The sequence below is a fragment of the Cimex lectularius genome, unplaced genomic scaffold, assembly GCF_000648675.2.
Source record: "Cimex lectularius strain Harlan isolate CLEC.00 unplaced genomic scaffold, Clec_2.1 scaffold317, whole genome shotgun sequence".
Classification (NCBI taxonomy): domain Eukaryota; kingdom Metazoa; phylum Arthropoda; class Insecta; order Hemiptera; family Cimicidae; genus Cimex; species Cimex lectularius.
In genome coordinates, this window is record NW_019393018.1 from 269,996 (window position 1) to 280,265 (window position 10,270).

At 33.2% G+C, this 10,270-nt stretch overlaps 1 protein-coding gene across 4 annotated transcripts in view; it reads right to left on the minus strand.

The window, feature by feature from the left end:
* The window catches only part of LOC106661724 (DNA-binding protein D-ETS-3-like), a 248,056-nt gene that overhangs the window by 234,215 nt on the left and 3,571 nt on the right, over nt 1-10,270 (minus strand). For 2 of the 4 annotated variants that reach the window (XM_024229820.1, XM_014385293.2), the window contains exons 2-4: nt 4,576-4,726; nt 4,451-4,495; nt 3,476-3,551 (exon numbers count right to left, since the gene is read on the minus strand). The exons of 1 other annotated variant lie outside the window; for it this stretch is intronic. The gene's annotated coding sequence lies outside the window, so the exon portion shown is untranslated. The remainder of the gene's footprint in view (nt 1-3,475; nt 3,552-4,450; nt 4,496-4,575; nt 4,727-10,270) is intronic. One more of the 4 variants, XM_024229821.1, reaches the window with a different exon arrangement.

Consider the following 10,270-nt stretch of genomic DNA (forward strand, 5'->3'; position numbering starts at 1 on the left):
TAATTTTAAATGTGTGGTGTTTAGTGACCGTTAGTTAATGACTTTTTGGAGATCGAAAGATGCAGGCAGGTGTGATGTAGGTTCCAGAAAAACATTTTCTTTATCGTGCCAACGTTTCGATCTTTATTGAGATCATCTTCAGAGCTCAAAGTGTTTGTTTTATGTGTAGGTGTGTCATTCTTGTGTGTCATATTGAGAGTGCTCCACATTTTGCCTTTAAGCAAGGAATTAGGCTCGTAGGACACGAGGTTTTTGAGAAAAACGCAAAAAACAAACAAAAATCAAAAAAAATTTATTGACTTTTTCGATGTAAATCGACCTGCTGAGTCGATTGGAAAAGGAATTAGGCTCGTAGGACATGTAGTTTTCTAGAAAAATGCAAAAAAAAAAAAAAAAAAAACGAAAAAAATTTTATTGACTTTTTCGATGTAAATCGACCTGCTGAGTCGATTGGAAAAGGAATTAGGCTCGTAGGACACTTAATTTTCGAGAAAAACGCAAAAAAATCGGAAAAATTTTTATTGACTTTTTCGATGTAAATCGACCTGGTGAGTCCATTGGAAAAGGAATTAGGCTCGAAGGACACGTAGTTTTCGAGAAAAACGCAAAAAAAATGGACAACAATTTTATTGACTTTTTCGATATAAATCGACCTGCTGAGTCGATTGGAAAAGGAATTAAGGCTGGTAGAACACGTAGTTTTCGAGAAGAACGCAAAAAACCAAAAAAAAATAGAAAAATTTTTTATTGAATTTTTCGATGTAAATCGACCTGCTGAGTCGATTGGAAAAGGAATTAGGCTCGTAGGACATGTAGTTTTCGAGAAAAACGAAAAAAAAATAGAAAAAAAATTTATTGACTTTTCTATGTAAATCGACCTGCTGAGTCAATTGGAAAAGGAATTAGGCTAATAGGACACGTAGTTTTCGAGAAAAACTCAAAAAACTCAAAAACGTTAAGTACGGAACCTATTTTGAAGATACCGGACTTTGGACCGGAAACAGAGTAGTGTGTGTTTGTAGACGCACCTGATGTTGCCATATCCGGAATTTTTTTTCCAAAGGAAAATGGTCATAATTATCCTGTTTATTTTCTTTCTAAAACATATAACAAGCAACAACTTAACTACTCAATAATTGAAAAAGAATGTCAGCATAGATTATAGTGTAGAATACTTTTCCAGTTAACTAACCCACAAAAACTTTCAACTTTATACCGATAATAAGAGTCCTAAATGGCTTTTCAATAGATCTGGGGAAGTTAAAAGAAAATGCACGAGATGGATTAGTCTTTCGAAAGGATATAATTTCGATATAATTCATATTAAAGGTGATAAAAACACATAAATACATAAAAAGTAATAGCGGACCTTTTCACACTAGCATCTATTCAAGGAAAAATTATGCCCGAAAATTTTGAAAAACAACTACAGGAACAGATAGATAGGCTATGGTTTAACAAATGTAATTGGATTTCCGGAACTATTCGTAAGTTTAATAGAATGGCAGCATAAAGATGAATTTTCCTCAAATATTATAAATCAAATTGAAAAGGCGAACCAGTTCCAAACTATAAAATTAACGGGAGGAATGGACTTTTGTATTTCAAAACCCGCACCATGTCTCAACCCAAAAATCTACTGTCTCTTTAAGAAAAGTGATATTTGATTATGAACATAATAGCATATTCGGAGGACCCTTAGGAATTACGAAGACCTTACAGAAAATTAGTAAGCATTTCACCTACCCTTATTTTAAAAAGGACATTATTGAACGGTGTAAACGATGTAAATTATGCGCAGAATATAAAACAAGTAATTTTACAAAATACGGATTTATGCAGTCCCAAATAGAAACTCATCCCATGGAGAAAATATATATAGACTTTTACAAATTAACATAACCATAAGAGGAAATTCTTATTTGTTCGTGGTAATTGATAGTTTTTCCAAATTTGTTTGGGCCATCCAGACCACAGATCAAAAAACAGAAACCGTTTTGAAAGTTTTACTGGAATTATTTTCGCCCAGCTTGGAACCCCTCGATTTATTATATCAGATAATGCAGCTATTTTTCGTTCCCCCCACTACCGAAACTTTTTGTAGGTAAGACCTACTTGGAGGGAAGGATGGTCAATATGTGTGGTAGCACTCTTAGAATTAATGACAAAGGAGGCTGTCCACAGGGAGGCAGCTTGTCACCTCTTTTATTGTTAATTACAGTAAACAGTTTAATACAACTTCTGAATAATTCAGGTTTCTACAGTCAATTATTTTCAGATGATGGTACCATAATGCTCACAGAAAGGGATCCCCTGACTCTGTCACTGCTGGTGGTAAATGCCATGGGATTGCTTTATGAGTGGTGTTGTGATAAAGGTTTATCAATTAATGCATCTAAACTGGTATTGATAATGTTTAGTAGGAGAAGAACATTAGGAATTTTAAAAACCCTAAATTTCAGGGCAGAGAATTAAAGTTAGTGGATTCAATCAAATTCCTTGGTGTGACACTTGATAGGAAACTTGATTGGAAAGGTCATATTAATAACGTATACAGGAAAGGCACAATATCAATGGTACAATGTAGGAGAATTGTCGGTAAAACATGGGGCCTCATACCATGGGTAGCCAAATGGCTATATACTGCAATTATTCTACCTACATTATTGTTCGCAGCTTTAGTATGGTGGAAAGCTCTAGAAAATAAAGGGAATAGTAACAAATTAAGGTCATTTCAAAGACAAGGCTGTTTGATGATGCAGGAGCATTTTCAACTACACCCACCCTAGCACTTGAAATCATAACCAATACCACACCTCTACACATTGAGGTTAAGGTCAAAGCACTAATAAGCTGCCACAGATTAATTACCGAAGGAGCTGGAATTATAAGTGCAATAACATAGTCATACCAGTGGTAAAAAAAATCAGTGATGTCACTCGTCAACCCCCATCGAAAAAATCAGTGACGTCAGTCGACAAACACAATTGAAAAGTGATGTCACTCCTAGGCCCCATCCGATCCGACGACTAGTGGTGGGGGGTCAGGAAGGAGGAAAAGAGGTGGTAAAAACTGTCTCGCCAGACGCCATGACAGGGATGGTGGAGGGGGTAAAACCTTTCCCCCAAGTATCACCTATACTACTTATTTGATTATTTCTAGTACATCTCGGATACCGATCTTTCCAGAAATTGTACCCCAAAAACTTTCTAAAACTATGAAACATCTGAAGTAATTAAATTTTTTTGAAAAAGTAGGTGTTTCTAGTGGTTTTTAAATTTCCTACTACTCGTGAATGAGTTAGTTGCGAGTTTGAATACCGATGTATTCTACTATTCTACTAGATCTGAGATACCACTCACTCCAGCAATTGTACCCCAGATTTAAAAAACTTTTTAAAACTAGTGAAACATTTAAAATACGAAAAAAATTCTAAAATGTAAGTGTATTAACTAGTTTTTAAATTTTAACCTACCAGCGGAAGTGTTAGTTCTGAGTTTGGGTACTGATGTCTTCGACTATTTCTACCAGATCTCGGATATTGATGGCTCCTGGATTTGTACCCAAAAAATAAAAATAAAAATTTCTTGAAATTTGTATGAATTAAAGTTTAATAAACAAAAAATAAAAATTATCTAGTTGGGAAAAAACATTTTTGCAACTTCTAATCATTCTAAGATGGTTCTGTAGATAGGAGATAATGCTTTTGGAACACTACCTGTATTAAAATTTGCATTTCATTGTTATAGGCAGATAGTATTAAACCCAGAGCATAATATTATCGGATGTGCCAATAATAAAATATTAATTCTAACATGCTCACTAACCTGACTGCCAGCAGAGAGAGTTGATTTACCATTTGTAAATCCCTCCTGGAAAAAGAAAAAATTAAGTTTAAATGAGAGAATAGTATACAACTTACATAAATAGTTGTTATATAAATGAAATTTACCCTCTGAAGGCAACAATCCTCGCTTTAAAACAGCTACGATGAACCAGCTAACTACACACACTGATCAACACTCGCGAAACAACTTAACGCACTGTTTAAATAGCACTTTGTGAAAATGTAAAACAATGTGGTGAAAATGGAAAAACACCCTTGAAAAAACAAAACTGAAATGTATAAAGCATACAATAAATTAAATGTAATTTACACAAAACTTATTTACAAGATCATACAAAAAATTGTATTAATTGTAACAGTGACCTAAAGTGACCTACAAATTTCGATAGAGAGAGGTGTCAATATGAAAATATCTAGTTGGGAAAACCCGAACTTTTGTAAGTTCTAACCCTTCTAAGCAGATGCTGTAATAGATAATATGTTTTACTTTTTGAAACACTACATGTATTAAAATTTGCAGATAGTACAGATAGTATTAAACCGAGAGGATTATATTGGCTGCTGGGGCAATAATAAAATATTAATTCTAACATGCTCACTAACCTGACTGCCAGCAGAGAGAGTTGATTTACCATTTGTAAATACCTCCTGGAAAAAGAAAAAATTAAGTTTTAATGAGAGAATAGTAGACAACTTACATAAATAGATGTTATACAAATGAAATTTACCCTCTGAAGGCAACAATCCTCGCTTTAAAACAGCTACGATGAGCCAGCTAACTACACACACTGAACAACACTCGCGAAACAACTTAACGCACTGTTTAAATAGCACTTTGTGAAAATGTAGGAAAAAGATACAGAAACAGCACAACACCATCTAGAAAAGAAAAACACAAAAAATGTATAAAACTTATAATAAATGTAATATAATGTACAATGACAATCAGATTACAGAAAAATTGTATTAAATAATAACTATAACATATAAAAAGGGCAGAATATGATTTCTTGAGCTAATACTAAATAGAATCTTAGAATAATTTTACAAAATCTTATGTAAGTATTGTTTGAACTTTCAACAGGAATGAACTTTTTATCAACCAATAAAATGTACATTTATAACAGCATTGATACAAATGCAAAGGCTACAAAACACAATATAGTACATGTGGTTATTATTATAAAAAGAACTTATTTCAAATTAAATAAAATAACTTTGACTTAATATTGTCAAATTCTTTTGTTGTGGGTGCAAAAGTCAGTTTAAACAGCTCCAATTATCATTGTTTTTGTTAATAATCAGTGAAATAAATTGTTCAAATTCAAAAGATTGATAGACAGAAGTATTAGTTGGGGTGTATGTTATACGTATAGCAAAGTGATTGAAATATACAGCTCCAATTATAATTGTTTTTGTTAATAATCATTGAAATAATTGTAAATATTGTATATATTAAAATAATCTATCATGTAATAAATTCTGTCCCACCTTTTTCAACATGTTTCAAACATCTTCAATAAACAACTAGGGCTCTGATTCTTTTGTGATTTGTCGATATCTATGCAGTGTTTATAAACCAACAGTCTGTAATCATTTCTTTTCATTTATTCTTTTCATGCCTGACATAGCAGAGAATCTGTCAACACTGTTTGACCTATTCTTAGAAACGTGAGTATGATAACTCTTCACCTATTCAGATCATCCTAGGGACCCTCCCCTGCTAATCGATGCTCTATTTCAATTTAATCATCTTTTAACACATTTTCAAAATCTGGGGACTGGATTGTAAAGCCAATTCTGAAAATTAGGATCCTGTTTTTCTTCCATTAATTCTCAATTTTACTCTGTATTTTGTGATTTCTAAATTTTTATGCCATACATATGAAAATAGAGTACAGGCTGTCCACCTCAGATGGCCTACTCTTAGTCAAGTGGGAATATTCACTCTTCGCCTATTAAAAAATGAAATTAGTGTCGTAATTCAGTCATAATTGACTGATGACCTATGACTTTCGGCTCAATTCACCACTGCTCAACCACTTGAGCTAATGTGACTTCGTGAGTCAATAGCTCAAGTGCTTTTAGGTAGCAGCGTATTGAGCCAAAGGACATGAGTACAAACCCTGCTTGTATCACTAATTTTTTCAACTCTACTTAGATAAAAGGTATAATTTATAAAATAATTATGTGTTGCAAAAATGTTCAAAAACTATATAAAACTCAAGAAATATGTAAAAAGTTTGAAAAAGTAAGTGTTTGAACCAGTTTTTAGATTTTCACCTACCTGGGGAAGTGTTACTTAAGAGTTGGAGTATTAATCTATTCGACTATTGCTACTAGGTCTCAAATACTCCTCTTAGGTATCTTATTCATTCTGCAGATGGCTGCCATAGAAATAACACAATTTTTTGAGAACATCTCTGCCACAACTAGAAAGGAAACAAAATGATCTCTTTTGAATTAGCTAGTTGTTTAAACAATGTCAATCAAAATCGCATTGGACAACTGATAGAACTGAAAGTAGGATTCATGTACGAAATTCAACCATTCGATCAGATTCCTACAAAATATGGAACTGTGGTAATTGTTATATAATACCGTTATATCGTACCTACTCTAGTGATCGATGAAATACCATCAGTAGTATTTCTACCAGATTTTTTTTGGCTTTGTCGGCCAAGCATTTACACGCCAACCTTGAAATGTGACGTTGGATGCACGATTGTAAAAATTCCAAGATTATTGCAATTTTTACTTCTCTTACAATTTAATTGATTTATAAACTTTTACATGTGCAGTTTGAATAATTCAATTTAGAATAATTAATTGATGACTAAAAGGACTCTTGATCTTCTTATTAAGTTATCTTAAATATAAATGAGGTCTGAATACTCATTCGTTTGATGTGGATAGAATGTTATCCTGCTTCTTAAATAATATTACAACAATAAAATCTGATGATTATTTAGAGATAGTGAGATGCGGTCTGGTGTGATGTAGGTTTAGAAACATTTTCAGTGTTCAATCCTTTGTAAAAAAAATAGTTCTTCCTACTCACAGTAAGTAAAAAACATTTTCTGCAGGCGCATCTTACGATTTCTAAATGATCATTAATTAAGGTCACTAAATACCACACAAATAAAATCTAATAAATTTCTTTTTATAAATAAAGAGAAAAGACAATTATTGACGGTTTAAATGAAATTTTAACATCTTAACCGTTTGAGCCGACTCGAAGAGCCATTAGCTGAAAAGCTTTTGATCCATAATCCAAAATAAATCAATATCCGTATTATATAATAATTGAAAACTGGTCAGTTGACTATTTGCAATGGAATTCATTTTAAAAAAAGAAAGACGTAGACTTTTTAAAATAATAAATGTCAAAAATGATAAATACCTTTTTCGAGGATGAAAGCGTGATGTCGAACCGGTGGCCGCCACGAGAGAAAGAGGGCGAATGGCGGGAATATTACTTCCCAGTCCCCTCACCAACTGATAATTAATCTTACAATTTTCTCACAAATTAATTTAAAATTGAAAAATGTTTTAAAAGAATATCAACCGAATGAATATCGTAACTATAATTTTTTTAAATAAGCCCGATTTTTAAAATTTTAATCATACTTTAGTACTTTTAGAAGATACTTTTTCAAGCTGGCAGTGATCTGATAGGCCGATGATTCTCTGTTTAGAATTTGAATAATGATTTGAGTTTAAAAGTAAATAATTAATTCTTAAATATTCCGTAAGTTTTTGTGCTATTATTATTAGAAAGTATTTTGAATAATGTAATATTTTTTATTTACTTGGAAGTGTCCTTGAATCACCGGCCTTTTCCCGCCATTTCCATGAGCGATTCAGGCTACAACTAACGGTCGAGACGGCTTTTTCAAGGTGAGCTTTTATTTCGGAATATTATAATTATTTTCATTAATAAAAGCTACTTTTACGTTGAAATCAAAGAAAAATCGTTAATGAAATAATTTATCAATCATCGCCAGTTTTAAATATTGATTTGTTGGATGTTTTATTGCAACACAGTAAGTTAGTTCAACCTCTATGGATCGCCTGGTGACTTCGATAAAATTTCATTTTCGATTATCGACAAACCAATATTTTTTCAAGAGGAGCAAGTCGGTTTTATGATTATCAATAAATAATGAAATTATTTCAATTAATTATACTTTTTATAGACCAATGGTCATTCGTTCGACTCTCGCTCGCAACACTAAAATTAATTTAGCGGTTTATCTAAGGCCTTGGTGAGATGGAAAAGTTAGTGATACAAGTGGGTTTTGAACCCTCATCCTTCGGCTCAATATGCCGCTGCCTTAACCTCTTGAGCTATTGGCTCAAGAAGTCATGATATATCAAGTGGTTAGAGAAGTGGCATATTGACCGGATGGTTATTGGTTCGAATCCTGCTCACACACTAAAAGAGTATAATTATTTCAGTTGTTACGCGTTTTATCTAAGGCCTTGGTTGAGATGAAAAAGTTAGTGTCGCGAGCAAGTTGGGTTAGAACACAACCTTCAGCTTAATACAGTGCTGCTCTAACCACTTGAAATATCGACTCACGAAGTCACAATAGCTCAAGTGGTTAGAGCAGTGGTGTACTGAGCTGAAGGTTATTGGTCATAATGGTCAATTTTGACTGCTAAATATATATGGATTAAAAAATAAAATTAGTGTTTATGGCAATTCTAATTTATTGATTGATTTATTAATACTGGGTTTACTCACCAGTTAAGGCAGTGACATTTTCAAATAAATTGCGCATCACATGCTGTTGCACAATAATTTGCCAATGAATGGCAGTGATTGATGCATTGCACAAAGGATTGACTAGTTTCAAAAATGTTTGAAATCTTTTGTACAGTTTGGGTCCTGTAAGTGCATGTTGCACATTATTTTCCATTATTGGCTGGTATTCTTAATGGAATCTCTTAACTGTGTGTCTTGTTTATACATAGGTGGAAATACCATTTACCAAAGTTCTACGCAAGTATTAGAATCCATCCTCGAATAATTTTTGTAATCAAGCAGGATGATAACTGTTGTTCTTGAATTAGACTATCATGGCTAAGGGTTGCCGTTTTCTGTTGCCATTCTGCTATCCAAATTATGAGTTTTCTTTTTCGTTTTCTTGTAACCTTGACATCATCTTAATAATTGAGGCAATAGCTATTGGGGACATGGTGGTCATACAATTCCCAGTTTACAATTAAAGTTTCAACAAAAATTTAATGAATTATAGGGGTGATGCAATGCAACATTGCATGTCACTTTGTTGAGCATTTGACAATGTAAGGGCACCTTCAGATACTTACGATTACAATATGTAGATACATAAGATTAGTATCTGTGATCTAGTAGCAATAGTCGAATACATCGAGACACAACTCGCAATTAACAACTCCACCAGTTCGGGGAAATCTAAAAACTGTTTAAAACACCGACTTATTATATACCGACAAGTTAAGTATTTAGGTTGGTTCACGTGTTTTAAAAAGTTTTTTACATTTTGGGTACAATTTCTGGAGTACATAAGATCGGTATCTGAGTCCTAATAGCAATAGTCGAATACATTATTACTTCAACTCGTAACTATCACTTCCCCAGGTAGGTGAACATCTAAAAACTGGTAAAAACACATATACTTTTTTGAAGTTTTTACATATTTTACATATTTCTTGACTTTTGTATAGTTTTTGTACATTTTTGCAACACATAATTATTTTATAAATTATACCTTTTACCTAAGATTTTGTTAGAGATGAAAAAGTTAGTGATATGAGCGGGATTTCAAGTCTCTAACCACTTGAGCTCTCGTGACTTCGTGAGTCAATAGGTCAAGTGGTTAGGAGGTAGCGGTGTTTTGAGCCGAAAGTCATGGATCATAACAGTCAATTATGACTGCTAAACAAATATGGATTAAAAAATAAAATTAGTATTTATGGCTGTTCTAATTTATTGATTTATTAATACTGTGTTTATACACTGGCTAAGGCAGGGCCATCCCAATTTTCAGAACTGACCATCACAATCTGGCCCTACATCGATGTGATAAAAACATTATTAAATTGAAATTGGTGGGCTAGAATGGCACAGAAGCACAAATGTAGATGTAGATGTAGATGTAATATTTCAGGGTATGGTATACTGCGCCCTTTAAGAGCTATTGTATCCCCTGTGCTCTGCCTAAAGCACATCGGTGAGTCCTATTTCATCAAGAAACTTGATTAATAGGCCCGGTTTCAGTGGTTGTAGTTCTTCTATGGTCACATTGTACATCCCAAAACACTTCCTCCTGCGGGCTAGTGTAGCTCCGCAGTTTGTTAGTAAGTGTGTTGGTGTCTCTTCTGCTTCTTTGCAGAATCTACATGTGCCATCTTGGATTATTCCAATTTTCTTTA